Source organism: Anabrus simplex, chromosome 3 (assembly GCF_040414725.1).
Source record: "Anabrus simplex isolate iqAnaSimp1 chromosome 3, ASM4041472v1, whole genome shotgun sequence".
NCBI lineage: Eukaryota > Metazoa > Arthropoda > Insecta > Orthoptera > Tettigoniidae > Anabrus > Anabrus simplex.
This window is the reverse complement of record NC_090267.1, coordinates 234,150,719-234,169,769: the sequence shown is the minus strand read 5'-3', so window position 1 is coordinate 234,169,769 and position 19,051 is coordinate 234,150,719. Positions and strand designations below refer to the sequence as shown.

At 37.6% G+C, this 19,051-nt stretch overlaps 1 long non-coding RNA gene across 12 annotated transcripts; it reads left to right on the top strand.

Moving 5' to 3' along the window:
* The first annotated feature begins 385 nt into the window (after positions 1-385).
* On the top strand, positions 386-17,708 carry LOC136866178 (uncharacterized). Of its 12 annotated transcripts, XR_011017917.1 has the most exons (5): positions 386-509; positions 1,815-6,604; positions 6,696-6,790; positions 6,973-7,903; positions 7,940-17,708. It is a non-coding gene; the product is annotated as an uncharacterized lncRNA (long non-coding RNA). The 12 variants fall into 12 exon arrangements; XR_011017920.1 differs by having other exon boundaries at positions 1,815-2,031; positions 2,597-7,903; XR_011017919.1 differs by having other exon boundaries at positions 1,815-2,058; positions 2,597-7,903.
* Positions 17,709-19,051: the final 1,343 nt, after the last annotated feature.

The window sequence follows — 19,051 nt, the reverse complement described above, 5'->3', positions numbered from 1 at the left end:
AGAAACCTAAAAAGAAAACTGGTAGGCATCAGGCCATCAAACGCACTCTTTGAATGGGCATAACGAAGAAATAATAATAATAATAATAATAATAATAATAATAATAATAATAATAATAATAATAATAATAATCTATTTTATGTCAGTTACCAAAGCAGTAAAATGAAGCAATGTTCTAACATGGCGTCATTTTAATTCAGTGAAAACCGGCAACAATGTAAAGTGACGCCATTACGGAAATGAAGGTAGGCGTGTTCCATTATAGAATTCTTACATGCGATTGGGTAAGAGGCTGCGTTCCTGCGCAGTAGGGATGGAAAGTTCCACGACACTATTTCCAGAAATTTCCGTTACATATTGATCGGGTCACAGGGGATGTGTTTATAAAAGGCCGAGCATCATGACGTATTCCATTCTCTCTTCTGCGGCCGGTGAGAATGGTGTTCTTGGACAAGAGGAGTGGCGAAGAAGGGCGAAGCCCCAAGGAGAATCGTCGGGCCTGCAGGAAGGTAGGAAAATATTTGCATGATCGTGTTATATTAGCGAGGTGTTATCAGGAGTTGGTCTTGATTTCTTGACTGTAGTACGAAAATTAGATCGTTGAATTTATTGGTAAATTTTAATTTTGGGTAGCTATCTAAGGAGACCGACCAATATTTCTAATAAGAGTGAAGGTCCTCATTCAAAATATGGTTTTAAGTAAAATAATACATAATGGAGTTGGCCATTGTAAAGTATTGTTCTCTCGATTTCTTGAATATTGTATACCTCTTCATAAAAACTTGCGTGTGTGAAGAATCTAGGTCACTCATTTCTTTGGTGCGTAGCTTCTTGGGAAGCTCTTGACAAACAAGTCTTCCACTATACGAACTTAAGTCCTGTTCGATAAAGATTTTGAGAATTTTCATTCAATTATTGGGTTTAAAGTTCTATAGTAGGCTATGTATTGCACTAGGGAAGCAACTACATTCGTCGTACCGTGTACTTTTATAGTCACGCTTTTCCATGTATTTGGAAAATTGCTGTTGTATGCTAAATTCTGATATCCTGGCCAACGGATATGCATCGTTTAGTCATTGTTATTGAATTGAAGATATTGGTACTAGAAACTCTCATTGAAATGTATAGTTGCTCTCAGTTGAAGGGATTTTTTTTAGTTTTGTGTGCTACGCGTATAGAAGAGTGAAGTATTTTGTAAAAAAAATCTACTTGATCACGAAATATATTTAACGGTAGTGTAAAAATTTCTACTTGATTACAAAAAGTATATTTGGTGTAGACCAGTTGGTCTTGATTATTGAATGTGGACCTCTTGAAAATTATCGCCTGTTTCTCGAACCTAGGTCGCTTATTTCCTCGTGTGTAGCTTTTAATTCCTTTGGTTTGTTGATTATTTGACTGAAATTTATTTTTGTACTACCTGGATTACGGTCTGTTTAAGATTCTTAGACGCCATATTCAGTTTGGTTCGTAGAGTTTCTTAGACTCTTGATTATAAGGAACTTCGTCTTCCCCTTAGTGTACTCATTGTTGCTCTCTCGTTACAATGTACGTTGAAAATTGCTATGCTAAAACCGACATTCTGGCAAAGTACATACTATACTTCGTTAATCCAGTTTTATTGTATTGATGAGATATTTGTACCCACTGGAGATGGCGATCTTTGTGTTTTTTTTAAAGAGTTCTACGGGTATGGAAGTTGTGTGTGTGCGTGTGTAACATTCCCTCTAGAAAAATCCTTTTGTTTTCATTTTGTATTTAATTCTAATTTTATGGTTTAAGTTTCTATGGATATTGTGCAATATTTGTCGCAGAGGGGTGGCGTTTGGTGCTGGGTGAAATCTGAAGAGGAAGAGCAATATTTGAAGAGGAAGATCTGTGTTCGACATGCTGTTGTAACTACATAGTCATCAGCATCCACGTTTTGAAGAAAATATATCCGTCTTCGACCATTGCTGATGCAGTTTGTCCTAGTCCATAGGATGGAATAATTGTCGTGTCATGGCATATCGTCGGTTGGGAGTTTTGCATGTATGAATGGATCATCTTGCAGGCTAAGTTAATAGATCACTACTGATCTTTTTATATTATCTTTCCACCGGATAGTTAATTGAATGTAGGAGTTGCATGTCTTGAGGAAAGCGTTCTAATTGTGGACTATGGGTCTTCGGATCCCAGTATTTCCTGTGCGGTTCATCTCAGGATTCCCCACTCTTTTTCCGCATTTATCAGCCAGTAGCTTGCTGTTTCCCCTTAATTATTTTTTAATTTATTTTGTTACAAGCTATTTTCGAAAACGCTTTTGTTGCTGAACTGCTTCATACATTGAAGTTTGTGTGTTTCCTAAAATGGTCGACTTCTGAATTTGGAGTGGGGAAAACTTGGGCCTCAGTAAATGCTGGGAATGGACGATAATTCCGTATGACGCTCAGTTGGATATTTGAGCTTTTTTAAACTGAACGGCGATTCAGCATTCAGCAAAGTGCATGTTGGAAGTATTAGCATAACAGTATTGTGAACGATTCTTGAAACAATTGTGAACGAATGAAGTTTTTCACTTGCCTTGTCCTAATACTTTGGTTTTATTCCTATTTAGAAGTGGAGTAATTGCAGAGAAACCTGCGACAAATTTGGGATTTGCGGATTTTGCTTAACCTGCAATAATTACTTGATATTGAGTGGAAATTATGGCTCTATAATTACCGAATATTTGTCTTGTGGAATATGGCAGGTCGATGCTGATGGGAGACTTCAATCTGACAAGGAATTATTTGATAAGGCTTAAGTGAACCAGTTTTAAAATGGTGAGTGTTCGTGATCTTGCAGAAACTTATATTGACTTTTATTCCAGAAACATTGTTCTGAACGCGTTTTGTTAGTTTCTCTTGGCGGGTTGTTAAAACTTGGTTCAGATGCAGGGGACATTGTGCTATAAGAGGGGTGAAGTATTCATGCTTCCAGCCATGAGAATATGCTTGTGTAAAGGGCTCCAGTTGTTTTGGCGGATGACATTATTGCTGAAGGAATCTGTTAATCTTAAATTTTAGCCTACCAATAATTCTTCTGACTTTGTTAGTTACTTAGGTGCCCTTTTTTTTTCCCTCTCTACAGATTATTGAAGAATGGCTTGCTCCCTCTCGGAAATGTGGAGTACGGAGCAGACTGGTTTGCGATTGTTACTAGGAGTGAAATTTCGTTACTATCAATTGTTTGCTGTGACAAAGCCTGAATTTTCCTCACGGGACTGGATGGAAGTGGCGGTATTGTGGCTATGAAATTTCTCTGAATCCCATTTGTAAAGTTTGAGCGTCACAGTGAACATGGTTATGTTTTTTAATGGATTGTTATTGAAACGTACACCTAGGTGTTCTGTCGAGATTTCAAGCAGATTTTTTTTTTTTCCATTTAACTTTTATATTTTTCATAGGTTTACGCCAAGCTGCCTTTTGGGTACAAGGAACTTCATGATGGAATATATTAAACGAAAAAATTGACTACTAATCAAGGCGCTCTAATAATTTCAGTCTGAAGATACTGCTTCAGGAGGGTTGACAAAAAGATACAGGATTGTGGATGTGACTGGAACCCTTGTGTGGATCTGTTAATGCACCGCAAGAAATGTATACAGTATTTGTATTACAGTATGTCGGGCATGTAGTTCCTTTTTACTTGGAAGTTTAATTTGGCATTACCATTAGGTACTATAATCCTAGTAGCATTTGATGAAGTTTACGGTAAATATCATAGGAATTCGTTTGGAATTTGGTGTTGCTGTGCTACTTTTTCTTTGTTAGGGCTGCAATTCAGGTGCTTCCGATGGTGCAAGTTGCTGTGGTAGTTCTGTATGTCCTAACAGCAGTGACTGAAGGTACTTTGCCATGGCAGTGGATGTCACAAGTAGGATGCAGATCAGTTTTAAGGTCTTGAACTGGCCCTAAGTCTACTGTGTGGATGGCATGTTGTAAAGGCTAAGTTGCTCACCTTCCTTTGTGACTTAGTTTTCAGATAAATTTCTAGTTGTACAATTTTTTTAGAACCTTTGTATAACCTACATCCTTGCTATTCTCTTCTCCAGGATACTAATAAATTCTCCCGAGTAAGAAAGAAATGAAAAAGTTGAATGTGGTAAAAGCTGGAACTACTTTGATTTAATATTGAAGGATGATAGTACTGCCTCTCTTGAGGGGAGAAAGTGATTACTCCTAGTAACTCACTGCACTGAACCAGGCTAAGTTTATTTACTCTTCAGAGTTTAATGGTTGTGTCCTGATAGCAAGATCAAGATTTTTATATAATTGTTGGATTGCTGGTCTGAGGAAGACAACCCCACGATTCATGGCGAGTCGAATAAATTTGGATGGGCCATTACTGAAGGCTAAGTTAAATTTTGATTTTCTAATAATTCTTATTAATGGTTCTGTTTTGGAGTGCAAAAATCTATAATGCTAGTATTGTAAGGTAAATAAATACTTTCGTGCTAAAGTCCTGTTTTCGGAGTGCCTCTATTTGGCAAAATCTAATTCTACTTTTATCATTTTCTTTCTCTCAGGATCTACTGAAGTTATCCTTTTGTGAAGGACAAGTTAGGCACGTGTTTGACTTGATTCGCATGTCCTGAAGATTTTGTCCAGTTTTTAATACTATGCATGTAAGAGGGAAAACATTCCTTCAGCTTGAGTGGAGAGATAGTACAATGCAGAATCCTATCTCATAGTGGCAGGCTCATCCTATGAAGTGGAGGTGCAAACCAGTCTATTTTTAAAAACCTATGCCTACGACAGTGCTGCCATTTCACATTCCATTGTTGATCCAAAGAGAACCATTGAGAAAGTACTGCGGATTTTGAATGTACTAAGGGAGAACTGAAGAAGGGCGAGAACTGTGGTGGTTTTTGAATGAGCCTTTTGAGCTCTTAATTTCCAGGTATTATTTGTTTCACTTAGAGTACAATAATCTTGTGGTATAATCCTAATGGTTTTATACTCCGTGTTTTATGTTCATTGCATGTCTAAACATAATTTGGAGCATTTTCTGGACATAATCTTCATGAAAATTTGACCAATTTCCTTTTGAAATGGAAGATCTAATAAGCAAGATGATGGTATTTGTATTTTTAGCCGCATGCATGTTCTAATAATGTTAAATTGGCAGCTTCCAAATGCTTGTTTGTTAATGGCGGTAATTGAATGCGTTATTAATGTAGATAATCCATTACCTAGCAACATTCTATATATTCTTTCCGTTACTTATTGAAGCTATATAGGGTATTGTATATTTGCATTTGAGTCTTGGTATGCATTTTACTTTGTGTAAAGGAGGAATAATTGAGCATATTATCATTGTTCGGTTGTAAAGGCTTCAGACAGAAGCCTGTATTGTCTGGAGATAATTTCATAATGCAAGTCAGCCAGCTGTTGGAATGCTTTTTTAAAATATATTATGTATTTCCCTATTTTGTATGAGGGCATGCAATGTATTGCTGCTCAAAGAAGTGGATTAGATTCTTTGGCTAGGAAGATGCCTTAAGTTGGCGACCAGTCATTGCAACAATTAAATTATTTGGCAAGAATAGCATTCCATCAATATGATGCATTCTTGAAGATCCTTTGACTTGAGTCCTATTCTTAGTATTTTCCATCTATTCACTTATTAACATTTTAAATTCCCATGTATCTGCTGGATACAGCCGTAAAACAAGTTCTGTGTGGTTATAAGAATGTACATAGATTTGTTTTGCATGCTTACCCTTTTACTTGGCATGCAGACTAATAGCTCCAGCAGTACAACTCGTTACGCTGGTTGTGGAAGGCTTATTTCTGTGAGGATTTGAAAAAAGACTTGCATGAGAGGGTCATAGACAAGCCATGAACTTCCATGTCCACTGGGACATCTCAGATTTATGTGGCATTTTATTCAAAACTGAACACACACACACACAGTTAAATGAGAGTGCCTTGCCAGGGCCAAAATTGACTTTAGTTTTGAGTCCATTTTAGTTGGACAATGTCTTGGGTTATCTCTTTTGACCCCCAAGGGGTCTTTTGTCTTACTTTTCTTATTGGCAGGACTGATAATTCACATTCAGGATGAATTTCTGCGTTAGCTGTGCTGTGGTATGCTTAAGATGCTGTGGTTCTGCTGGAGATTCCCGTTACGTCAACATCGTGTCAGGAAATAGAGCGGCAATGAAGTTAACTCCGTTTGGTATTTATTTTCCTGTTACAGTATATAATGCAAATAATTAAGGATATTTCATCTGTTGTGGATATTATACAGTACTGCTGTAATTTCAGTCTTGTTTGAGAAGTGATATTTGGCAATACATTTAGTGTTCTGTTATATGAATTCTCTCGTCAGGCCCTGTGATGATCCAAGGTTAATAATTCTCAACAAAGTCCAAATTAACACGGAGGTAATGAGATTAGCAGTTGTTACTGGAAGGAGTTGGATGTACATTATTTTTAATTGCGACTACCAAAGATGGAGAATTATTGGAACTGTAGTGCAATTCAGATGGAACTTTCAGATCCAGGAGTAACCTAATTTTAGTTCCATTAATGTGAGCATAATTTCGTCCTGTGAAGCGTCGTCACCTGTGTTGTAGGTAAGCTGTTGAGCAGTAGTACATATTGATATTCAAAGTAGTTTTTGTATTGCATTTCATTTCGTCAGGTTTTTTCCATTCTTTTTTTCAGTCCAGGCATAGAATGAGAGAAACTAGCAATTCTTCCTGCTACGCAAAGGCGGTGCCTGGCTATTATTCCAGCCGAAGCAAGATATACCAGAGATGGTACATTGTAAAATATTTGGCAATTCTTGGAACTGAACATTTCTAATCTTAACTTTGATATTCATACTGAACGTTTTCTAATTCAACTACTAAATTTAGTTTAAAAATAACATTACTACTTAGGGTTGTGGGTGTGAATTAATATTCCACCCTTCAATTTCTTGTATCTTTTCTCATCGTAGTTTCAGTTCAGTGGAGGTTATTTGGGGCAGGTGCAGTTGAATGCAATTTGATTTTGCTGTTCCGATTCGTCTGGAGTTGCACCATGTCCATGATAACTTGGTGGGAACTTGCCACCGAGATAGCTGTACCAAACCTTGTCATCGTCTGGAGTTGTGCGTTACGTCGATAACTTTGTGGAAAACGCTAAAGTGTAAGCAAACTTGGAAATGCTGATAACTACACAAATTTTTTACGAAATTTTTCTTTCCTGTACTGATTAACGTGCTGAGCATCACTTAATTGTGAGCAAGGTCTTGAGCATTGGTACGTATTACATGCAACATGATTTGCCTTGTTGGTTCTTGTTTGTGAATTCTCTTGTCAGGATTTGTGGGTGATGAATCCTGGGAAGTTACCAGTCTGTTCTACACACTCCAGCTAGTGAAATACGAATGGATATACTTGCCTGAAATTTGGCATAAAGGAAGGATAAAGGAAGTTGTTGGGATTTGCGGGTGATGAATTGTGGGATATTATCAAAGTATACTCTACAGCTCCCAGCTAGTGAAATACCAATGGATAGCCTTCCCTGAAATTCTGCATTAAGGAAAGCTAAGCTGCATCCACCATCTATCATGTGGGTAAGCTGTCAAAGTAGTGCTGCATATTACTTGGTTGATAATAACATAAAAGTTTTTATTTGCTTTTGTTCTTGTTCGTTAATTCTCACGTCATGATTTGCGGGTAAGTGCAGGGAATTTGTGAGTCTATTCTACACCTTCCAGCTAGTGACATGCCAAGAGATAGACTTGTCTGAAATCTGGCCACAAGGAAGGCCAAGTTATGTTTTTCTGGAAAATTATTTTTTGATTTCTAAAAATAAGCGAGGTTTTACTTGGGGGGGGGGTTCAGTTTCCTACAGTCTTTTTTTTATGCATTTCATTTTATCAGGTCTGCCATTTTCTTCAGTCCAGACAGAATAATCAGGTCTGCCATTTTCTTCAGTCCAGACAGAATAGCAGAAAACTCTTTGATTCTTGTGACACAAAGGAAGTGCTTCAGAGCCTGAGCTGCAACTCGCAGTTATTCCAGCCGAAGCAAGCAGACCACAAATGGTATATTATAAAGTATTGTAAGTGATAGTTGACAATTCCTAGAGTTTGACAATTTTGTAACTTAGCCTACTGGACATTACGTTCTCTAAAATAACTTAAATACTTGGGTTGTGGGTGTGAATGAATATTCCACCCCTAGATTACTTGTGCCTTTTTCTAGTCATGGTTTCAGTTCAGTTCGTCTTGGAGGTTACTTAGGGCAGTTGAGTTTGCTTATTCGATTTTGCTGTCCCCGTTCATCTGGAGTTGTCACAGTGTAAGCAAACATAACTTCATGGATAATATTGAAGTGAAAGCAAACCTGCAACTGAGATGGCTGTACCAGACTTCAATATCGTTACTGGACCCGTTAAGGTAGTTCATTATCAGCATAATTTAGAGCAACGAATCGCCTAAATAATGGGTAAGCTGTCGAGTAATTATTCATATTAGTTAATAACATGAAGCTGTGATTTGTGTGAATTCTCTTTGTCAGGGTGTCTCCAAGGTCTAGCCAGGATTTATGGGGGATGAATACTAGGAAGTTTTGTACGGAAAGATTACATAAAAATGCACTTCATTTCATCAGGTGTACCATTTCTTCAGTCCAGAGGTAGAATGAAATAAACTAGCAATTCTTGCAACCATTATAGAATGAGAAAATGCCGAGTAAACATGAGCAAGAAACTTGTACACTTATCGCAAGTAACATGAGAGAAACTCTGTGGTTCTTATGACTGGACATGACAGTCCGAGCTGCTACTCAGAATTCCATCCGAAGCAAACTCACAGATGGTACATTGGAAAATACTGTAAGTGTTGAGCAATATTGGAGTTTCGATAGCCTTGCTGAACATATGGTATATTCAATTATTTTAACACAGCCATATTGAATATTTTCTAAATTCAGTTACTAATTGTAGGAAGTTCTCAAAATAACATTTCTGCTTTAGCCTTCAATTTCTTGTGCCCTTTTAACATCATCATTTCAGTTCGATTCATCTTGGAGGTTAACTGAAGACTGGTGCAGTTAGGCTTGCTGTGTACCAATTTGATTTTGGCGTCCTGGAGTTGTGCTACGTCAGTGATGACTGGATAATGCTGAAGTGAAATGTGCAACTGAGATTCCTATACCAAATTTTCGAGTTGCGACACGTCGGCCATCGATAACGCAACCCCAAAACTTTTAAAATGTTACTGATGAAGATAGTTCCATTATTGCGAGCATAATTTCATGGTGCGAAGTATGGTCGCCTGTATTGTGGGTAAGGTATCAAATAGTGGTTCATATTAATTAATTACCATTAAGCTGCATTTGCTTTGTTGGTTCTTGTTTGCAAATTCTTTTCAGTCAGGATACCTCCTCCTGGGGTCTTGTCAGGATTTGTGGGTGATGAATGCTGGGAAGTTATCCGTGTCTTTTCTACATGTTCCAGCTAGTGAAGTACCAACAGATAGACTTTTCATAATTCACCAATGAGGAAGGCTGTTTTCCAATGAATTCTCCAAAATAATTATTTTATTGCTGACTTTAAAATTTGGGTCCAACTTGAGGCTACACAAAGTAGTTTTTTCCTTTCTGAATGCATTTCGTTTCATCAGGTCTGCCATTTCTTCGGTCCGGACGTAAGAATGAGCAAAAACTAGGCAATTCTTCTTGGAGAAAAAACGAGATTCTTAAGACTGCAAGTGAAGGCAGTGCCAGAGTCTATTCTGCAAGTCGGGATTATTCCAGCCAAAGCAAGTTGTATTACAGATGGTATATTTTAAAAATACTTAATAATTTTGGCAATTTCCAAAATAACATTTCTACTCCTTGTGGGTGTCAATATTGCACCCATGAATTTCTTGTGCCTTTTTTCTCATAGTTCCAGTTCAGTTCGTCTTGGAGGTTATTCAAGAGGGTTGCAGTTAGACATGCTATATGCTGATGTGATTTTGGTGTCTCAATTGATCTGGATGGATAAGGCTGAAGTGTAATCAAACTCAACTGAGATAGTTATACCAAACTTTTTCATCGTTTGGAGTTGCGCCCCCTCGGTGATAAACTTCCATGGATGAAGCTAGAATGTAAGCAAACTTGCAACCGAGTTATTTTTCAATGTCATTGTCCCTGATGAAGATGCTGGTAATGCTAAACAGTTTTAAAGTTGAATTATGGAAATCAAGCTTGTTCTCAACAGAGTTATTTTTCAATGTCATTGCTGATGAAGATGCTGGCAGTGCTAAACAGTTTTAAAATAGAATTACCAAAATAAAGCTAGTTCTCAAAATACTACTGTTGAGGCTTACAGAATTCTAGCTAGTTCTCAAAATACTACTTTTGAGGCTTTCAGAATCCTGGTAAGTTCTCAAAATGTTACAACGCCGAAGTGTAAGCTTTCCTTGCAACTGTAACAGCTATGCCACGCAGTTTGAAAGGAATGGCAAATTCTACCTAGTTCATAATATATTATCTTACTATGATGGTTACGGGTGTGAATTAATATTCCGCCCATCAATATTTTGTGCCTTTCTCTAGTCGCAGTTTCAGTTCATTTCGGAGGTTACTTCCAATGAAGTGCTAGCCACTGATGTGCGTGTGCTGTCCCCATTCAACTACAGAGTTGCAGCACATCGGTGATAAAACTTCGCGGATAAGGCTGACGAGTAAGCAATATTGCAGCTTTGATATATACATCCAACAGTTTGATATATTACTACTTGTAGCTAGTTCTATATTTTACTAGTATAATGCTGATGGGTGTGAGTTAATATTCCACCCATCAATTTGTTGTGCCTTTCTGAAGTCCTAGTTTCAGTTACGTTCGCCTCGGAGGTTGCTTAGGACAGTTCCAGTTGTGTGTGCTAGATGCCTACTTGCTTAAGCTGTCCCGATTCATCTTAGTCGTGCCATGCTGCTGATTTAATTTCATGGATAAGGCTGAAGTGTAAGCAGTCTTGCAAGTAATACTTTTTGAAATTGAATTGCTAATTCTATCTAGAATATCATGCTACTTTTGATGGTCATGGGTGTGAATTGATATTCCACCCACCAATTTCCTTGCGCCCTTTTCTGTCATGGTTTCAGTTCGGTTCATCATTGGAGATAACTTAGGGCAGTTGCAGTTTGGCATTCTATATGCAGATTTGCTTTTGCTGCCTGCGTTCAAGTACCACATCCATGAACATCTTGGATAAGGCTAAGTTGTACTGAATTTATTTTCTTTTTCAGTAACTTATTATTTAAAATAGTACTATTGCAGAGTAATTTTCTTGTTCAGAAGGTTTTTCAAAATTTCATTTGTAATATTACTCTTGCAGAGTAAATTTTCTCGTTCAGTAGGTTTTTCAAAACTCCCTGAGAATTTAAGGAACTTGTTCAGGATAAACCTATGCAATTCATATCGTGTAGCTGTTTTTATAATTTGTGTCCACAGTATTAATTGAGCAGCTGCAACTATTTGACGGAAGTATCCCATTGTTCAGTTGCTGCTAACGAGCAGCTGCAACCATTTGACGAATTATAATGAGCAGCTGCATTCACTTGCGGAAGCATTCCGTTGCTGTACTGCCGTCAGGCCCTGAACAAATGCACATGGAGGATGTACAGCAGTATGTTTTCCCTTGCACTTGACTGCTTGAAATTTTGTCAGCCGTAATGTTTTTGTTGGTATGAAGCATTTATTTTATCTTTTGTGTGGTACTTGTTTCTAATTTATCAGGGACGTAATTAGTAATGGGCTGATCGGGAGAAAACTCTGCAAGGTGGTAATGTTAAATCTATTTTGAAAAAGTAGTGTTAAAATTTTGTTGTGAAGTGGATCAATCAAGTCTTTAATACAGTATTCCAAAGTTGATTACTATAAACTTGATCCACACTTTGCACCAATTTCATAGATAACTCCTGAACTGAGGTTTGCTTGCAAAACATTGAATTTCCCTCTGCCAGAGTTTTTGTTCATTCTCTTGTTAGGGGTTCTTCCTGTGGATTATGTTGAGGGGATGGAGAAATATAACCAGTCAGACTTGCCAAGCGAAAAAACCATCGAGAATGATCTGCTGATCCCCAGTCGGTGCACCTTATCGTTGCTGATGATGGATTGGAGTGCCAGTAGCAGTCGCCCAGTTATATTAAAGCGCACACGTGCATTTGAAGGCTGTCCCCATTCAACGACAGAGTTGCGGCACATTGGTGATATAACGTCACGGATAAGGCAGAAGTGTAAGCAGTATTGCAGCTTTGATATATATAAATATCGAACAGTTTGATATATTACTACTTGTAGTTTGTTATACATTTTACTACTATAATGCTGATGGGTGTTTAGTTAACATTCCGCCCATCAATTTGTTGTGCCTTTCTGAAGTCCTAGTTTCAGTTACGTTCGCCTCGGAGGTTGCTTATAACAGTTCCAGTTGTGCGTGCTAGACGCCTACTTGCTTAAGCTGCCCCGATTCATCTTAGTCGTGCCATGCTGCTGATTTAATTTCATGGATAAGGCTGAAGTGTAAGCAGTCTTGCAAGTAATACTTTTTGAAATTGAATTGCTAATTCTATCTAGAATATCATGCTACTTTTGATGGTCATGGGTGTGAATTGATATTCCACCCACCAATTTCCTTGCGCCCTTTTCTGTCATGGTTTCAGTTAAGTTTATCACTGGAGATAACTTACGGCAGTTGCAGTTTGGCATTCTATATGCAGATTTTCTTTTGGTGCCTGCGTTCAAGTACCACATCCATGATGAATATCTAGGATAAGGCTAAGTTGTACTGAATTTATTTACTTTTTCAGTAATTTATTATTTAAAATAGTACTATTGCAGAGAAATTTTCTTGTTCAGTAGGTTTTTCAAAACTTGGTTTGTAATATTACTCTTGCAGAGTAAATTTTCTCGTTCAGTAGGTTTTTCAAAACTCCCTGAGAATTTAAGGAACTTGTTCAGGATAAACCTATGCAATTCATATCGTGTAGCTGTTTTTATAATTTGTGTCCACAGTATTAATTGATCAGCTGCAACCATTTGACGGAAGTATCCCATTGTTCAGCTGCTGCTAACGAGCAGCTGCAACCATTTGACGAATTATAATGAGCAGCTGCATTCGCTTGCGGAAGCATTCCGTTGCTGTACTGCCGTCAGGCCCTGAACAAATGCACACGGAGGATGTACAGCAGTACATGTTTTCCCTTGCACTTGACTGCTTGAAATTTTGTCAGCCGTAATGTTTTTGTTGGTATGAAGCATTTATTTTATCTTTTGTGGGGGTACTTGTTTCTAATTTATCAGGGACGTAATTAGTAATGGGCTGATCGGGAGAAAACTCTGCAAGATGGTAATGTTAAATCTATTTTGAAAAAGTAGTGTTAAAATTTTGTTGTAAAGTGGATCAATCAAGTCTTTAATACAGTATTCCAAAGTTGATTACTATAAACTTGATCCACACTTTGCACCAATTTCATAGATAACTCCTGAACTGAGGTTTGCTTGCAAAACATTGAATTTCCCTCTGCCAGAGTTTTTGTTCATTCTCTTGTTAGGGGTTCTTCCTGTGGATTATGTTGAGGGGATGGAGAAATATAACCAGTCAGACTTGCCAAGCAAAAAAACCATCGAGAATGATCTGCTGATCCCCAGTCGGTGCACCTTATCGTTGCTGATGATGGATTGGAGTGCCAGTAGCAGTCGCCCAGTTATATTAAAGCCCACGCGTGCATTTGAAGGCTGTCCCCATTCAACTACAGAGTTGTGGCACATTGGTGATATAACGTCACGGATAAGGCAGAAGTGTAAGCAGTATTGCAGCTTTGATATATATAAATATCGAACAGTTTGATATATTACTACTTGTAGTTAGTTCTATATTTTACTACTATAATGCTGATGGGTGTTTAGTTAATATTCTGCCCATCAATTTGTTGTGCCTTTCTGAAGACCTAGTTTCAGTTACGTTCGCCTCGGAGGTTGCTTATAACAGTTCCAGTTGTGCGTGCTAGACGCCTACTTGCTTAAGCTGTCCCGATTCATCTTAGTCGTGCCATGCTGCTGATTTAATTTCATGGATACGGCTGAAGTGTAAGCAGTCTTGCAAGTAATACTTTTTGAAATTGAATTGCTAATTCTATCTGGAATATCGTGCTACTTTTGTTGGTCATGGGTGTGAATTGATATTCCACCCACCACTTTCCTTGCGCCCTTTTCTGTCATGGTTTCAGTTCATTTCATCATTGGAGATAACTTAGGGCAGTTGCAGTTTGGCATTCTATATGCAGATTTGCTTTTGCTGCCCGGGTTCAACTACGAATGTGCCAGTCGTACCACATCCATGATGAACATCTTGGATAAGGCTAAGTTGTACTGAGTTCATTTTTTTTTTTTTTTTTCAGTAATTGTGTAAAATAGTACTATTGCAGAGTAATTTTCTTTTTCAGTAGGTTTTTCAAAACTTGGTTTGTAATATTACTCTTGCAGAGTAAATTTTCTCGTTCAGTAGGTTTTCAAAACTCTGTGAGAATTTAAGGAACTTGTTCAGGATAAACCTATGCAGTTCATATCGTGTAGCTGTTTTTAAGATTAGCATCCACAGTATTAATTGAGCAGCTGCAACCATTTGACGAAGTATCCCATTGCTGAGCTGCTGCTAACGAGCAGCTGCAACCACTTGCGGAAGCATTTTGTTGCTGTACTGCTGTCAGGCCCTGTACAAATGCACACGAGGATGTACACCAGTATGTTTCCCTTTGCTCTTGACTGCTTGAAATTTGGTCAACCTTTTAATGTTTTTGTTGGTATGAGCATTTATTTTATCTTTTGTGTGGTACTTGTTTCTAATTTATCAGGGATGTAATTAGTAATGTTCTGATCGGGAGAAAACTCTGCAAGATAGTAATGTTAAATCTATTTTGAAAAAGTAGTGTTAAATTTGTTGTAAAGTGGATCAATCAAGTCTTTAATACAGTATTCCTAAGCAGATTACTATGAACTTGATCCACACTTTGCACCAATTTCATAGATAACTCCTGAATTGAGGTTTGCTTGCAAAACATTGAATTTCCCTCTGCCAGAGTTTTTGTTCATTCTCTTGTTAGGGGTTCTTCCCGTGGATTATGTTGAGGGGATGGAGAATTATAACCAGTCGGACTTGCCAAGCGAAAAAACCATCGAGAATGATCTGCTGATCCCCAGTCGGTGCACCTTATCGTTGCCGATGATGGATTGGAGTGGCAGTAGCGGTCTCCCGGTTAGATACAAGCACACGTGCATTTGAAGGCTAAGTTATTGTAAAGCATTATTTCTATCTTGGAGTAATTCAGCATTTTTTCTTAATGGGATATGTATTTCTGTCTTGAGTAATTCAGCATTTTTTATTGGGATATGCTATTTGCAATGTCGCTCATTTCTTAACACACAGTTTCATTTTACGTAATATAACACGAGCCAGAGAGTTAATCAGTAAACCTCTATTAAATTCTTATCCTAGAAAGTGCTTTGCATACAAATTTTAGCTCGTGTCTTTTGCAGTTTGGTTAGTTGTAGCATATCGCCCAATTTTAAGCTATGAAATTTTGTCTGTAATTCACTTGCTGAGAATTGCTTTGTTCTGCATACAAATTTTTGCTAAAATCTTTCATTCGATACATTGTACGGGACAGCTCAATCCTGTTGAAGTGATTCTTGTAACACTTTCTCTAAATTTCACAGGGTTGTGGCAACGAGTCAAGTAGCATCTCTTTCCAGATTCCTCGTAATTTAGGATTCTCCCTTCTGAGAGAGGCGTTGCTGTGCTAGTCTTGTGCAGCGGGTGCCATTATTTGCTTCGTATTTGCCTTAGTGGAAATCATCCTGGAAATCAAGATAGTGAACGTCAAGCATTTTAGTTATATCGTTCGTGGTCCATCTACTGCTGAGAAATTTATTTCCGCAGAAGGATAGTGCTGCACTGTGTAAAGTGCTGGAGTGTATAGTTCTCGTACGGTGAAGCTGTCCGACGTAGGAGGTTCGGTAAGACTGGTGGACAGGTTTCTGGTTCAAAGCTGCAGTAATTGGCACGTGGGCTTTGTACAACCTTCAACCTTGTGTTACTTGCAGAGTCCAGTTCTGGTTCGGTGTTAATTAACATGAGATGGCATTGGAACACTTGAAATTAATGAGAAATGTTAAAAATGAAACTGTCATATTGGAATTATATGAAAACCCTTATTTGCTTCCACATAGCTTTGTACAGAATCTTCTGGCGTGTGAACATGCACCTGCTATATTTTAAGAATGCGTATCCTGTGTACTGTGATAAAATTATTGCCCATTTTGATGTTCATTCTGTACAGCAATTCGGTATTCATGTTTCTAGTCATTCCCACCAAGTAGGTAATATAATTTCATTCCAGAACCAGAATAAGGTTGTATGGCAATAGTTTCTCGATTTAACCGAGACTTACATTGTCTGCTGGTGTGGTGGTGTTTTGCAAGTAAAGAACCTTCTCTTACAATTTCCTCATAGGCAGTTAATTTTGTGTTACTTTGGAAGTCTTGGTTATAATTAGTCAGTAGTATTTTATTGTCTTTGTTGGTCACTTTATAATTGGACGTACATGCCTGTCATTTCAAGTCTTCAGGTTCTTTACTTGTTTAACCAACTATATGAAAAGTGGAATGTTTAGCCTGATTCGATTACTATGTATGCTGAGAAACTTTTGATAGGTTCCCGCACCTAGGTAGCATTATAAATTTTTTCATAGCTTTGCATTCTTATTGATGTGAGAATATTTGTGGCCTGTAATGTGGTCTATTTCGTGTGTAATATGTGGACTAACTTGACATAGTTGTGAACGATTTAAACTGTTTTTGAATATGTAGTTTTCCAACTTTCTTATTTATCTACGTTTATAGGGTTAGTATCGATATGGGAAAAACTGAGTTCACACATTCGATTACTAGGATGTTCATAAAATGGATGTTAAATGAGTTTTTATGGGACAAAGTATGTGACTACCATGCCACTTAGTGGCTGGATGAAATGTCCGCATTGCTGTTCTGGATCATTCCTACATGTGTTGAAAATATAGTGGTCAACAAATGTATATTACTGAATTGTTCAATAAGACTGGTCTTTCCTTGACTTGAGCAACATAATCATATCTTTGGGTTTGTCATGTCCTTATCTTAGTTGCTGCCAACTTTGTATATTAAATGGTAAAATTATGAAGTAAACTGCTATTTTTTTTGTCTTCGTACCGTTACTTTTATCCGTGGTTATATAAATTCCAAATTGTGTGGATAATATAAATTCAAAGTTCTGTGAAAATGCCTTGTGCTGATCTAATAAATGAGATTTGTGTTGAGATCAGAAGGCATTTTATTTAAGCCTCTTATCTTAACGATGAATCTTTCAGGAGCTGACTGCTGGTGTTTTCTCTGCAATTAGTGCTGTTGCACGTTATTCATTGTACGCCATGTCTGAACTGTAAAGTGCCTAAATTCGTGACTTAAATAAATAAATATAGGGTGGTCATGATAGGCATTTGTATGTAGTGCATTAACTTCACACTAGATTTTGTCTTAAGAGTTGATATATTTTATGGTGTGTGACGATTTCTGACCATTTGGAGTCAAATGTTTGCATGTTCAAGTTCTAGGAGAAATGTACTTTTGATTTGTTCAATAAATTGTGTGAGTGCAAGGGGAGATATTTCTGTGTGTGCGACCCCTAATAATTGCAGGGCTTTAGCATTGATCTGATTTGAATGTAGCATCTTCCTTGTGGTGTATGTTTGTTGAATACCTTTAGTTCTATTTAGCTTTGCCAGGCCTCTTTGTTTCTTGGTGTAATTCTTGATGGACAAATTGGATGTAATTAAATTTCCTTTTCTCTTGGAAATGCTATTATGTGGATCTAGTGGTAACATTTTCTGAAACTATTAGAACATGTACTGTATATGTAATGCACTTACTAGTAGTTGCCAATTTCTTTCGAGTACCAATACGTTCGATGCTGTGTGGTAATTCCCGACCTTCATGTGGATTTGAGTATTGCATGTTTTGTGGAAAAATGTACTTTTGAGTTGATAAATAAATTCTACGAGGGCAAGTTTTGATATTTTGGTGCGTTTAACTTTTTTCTCCAGATTGCTTGTATTGGCATCTGATTGATCAGTTGGCATCAGAAGACCTTTTTCTATTCCTCCTCTTTTAACCCGTTAAATAGTACCTTCAATTCTGTTGGAAGTTTGCCAGGACTTAGCTGGTGTTATTCATATTAGACAAATGTGAAATTAAATTACCTTTTCTTGGAAATTCAAATCAAACATTCCCTGACTGTCAAGAAGGGAAGATCCAGGACTTCCAATCTTCTTGCCTGGTTGATATTGCTGTAGAACAGTAATTTGTAATGATGGTGACAAACTTGTCCTTTTTGGAAATGCAAATCCAATGGAGCAAATTTCTGTTGAGCCATGATTGCAAACATGCAGCATTTGAATGTGGTTTGCAGGATTTGAGCTTTATGTTCGTGAGATTCCTTACAGACAAATCTTTTGGTAGGAGGATGGTCAGTCGTCTTGTGCTTCCTTTCAAAATTAAAAAATTACCATCATGAATATGTACAATTTTATTGCCCCTTTTGTAATTGAAAATGCAAATTCAGTAATATTTGTAAACATTCATGCATGATCCAAGATATCAGTGGAGTCAATTGGACTAGATGCATAGTTCATATTGCTTTCTTCCACTTATAACGAAACCCGAGTGGCTGTAGCCAGAGCTACTGCCCTTCCCTGAAAATGCAAATTCAGTATTCCCTGAACTTACTATTGTAAGGGTGGAACCTGAAATTAATTTGCAGTCCCCATGGTTGTTAATGCTGTGGGAAACATTTGCTGTTGTGCAGGTCACAGAATAGGGCATCGTGATTTTGTTTGGTTTCTTCCTGCTTGCTCTGCCCAACTGTGTACCGCATTGACTAACGATGCTAGCGGCAGTTGCTCAAGAAAAAATAACACTTTCTTGAAAATGCACAGTTCCTTGAACAA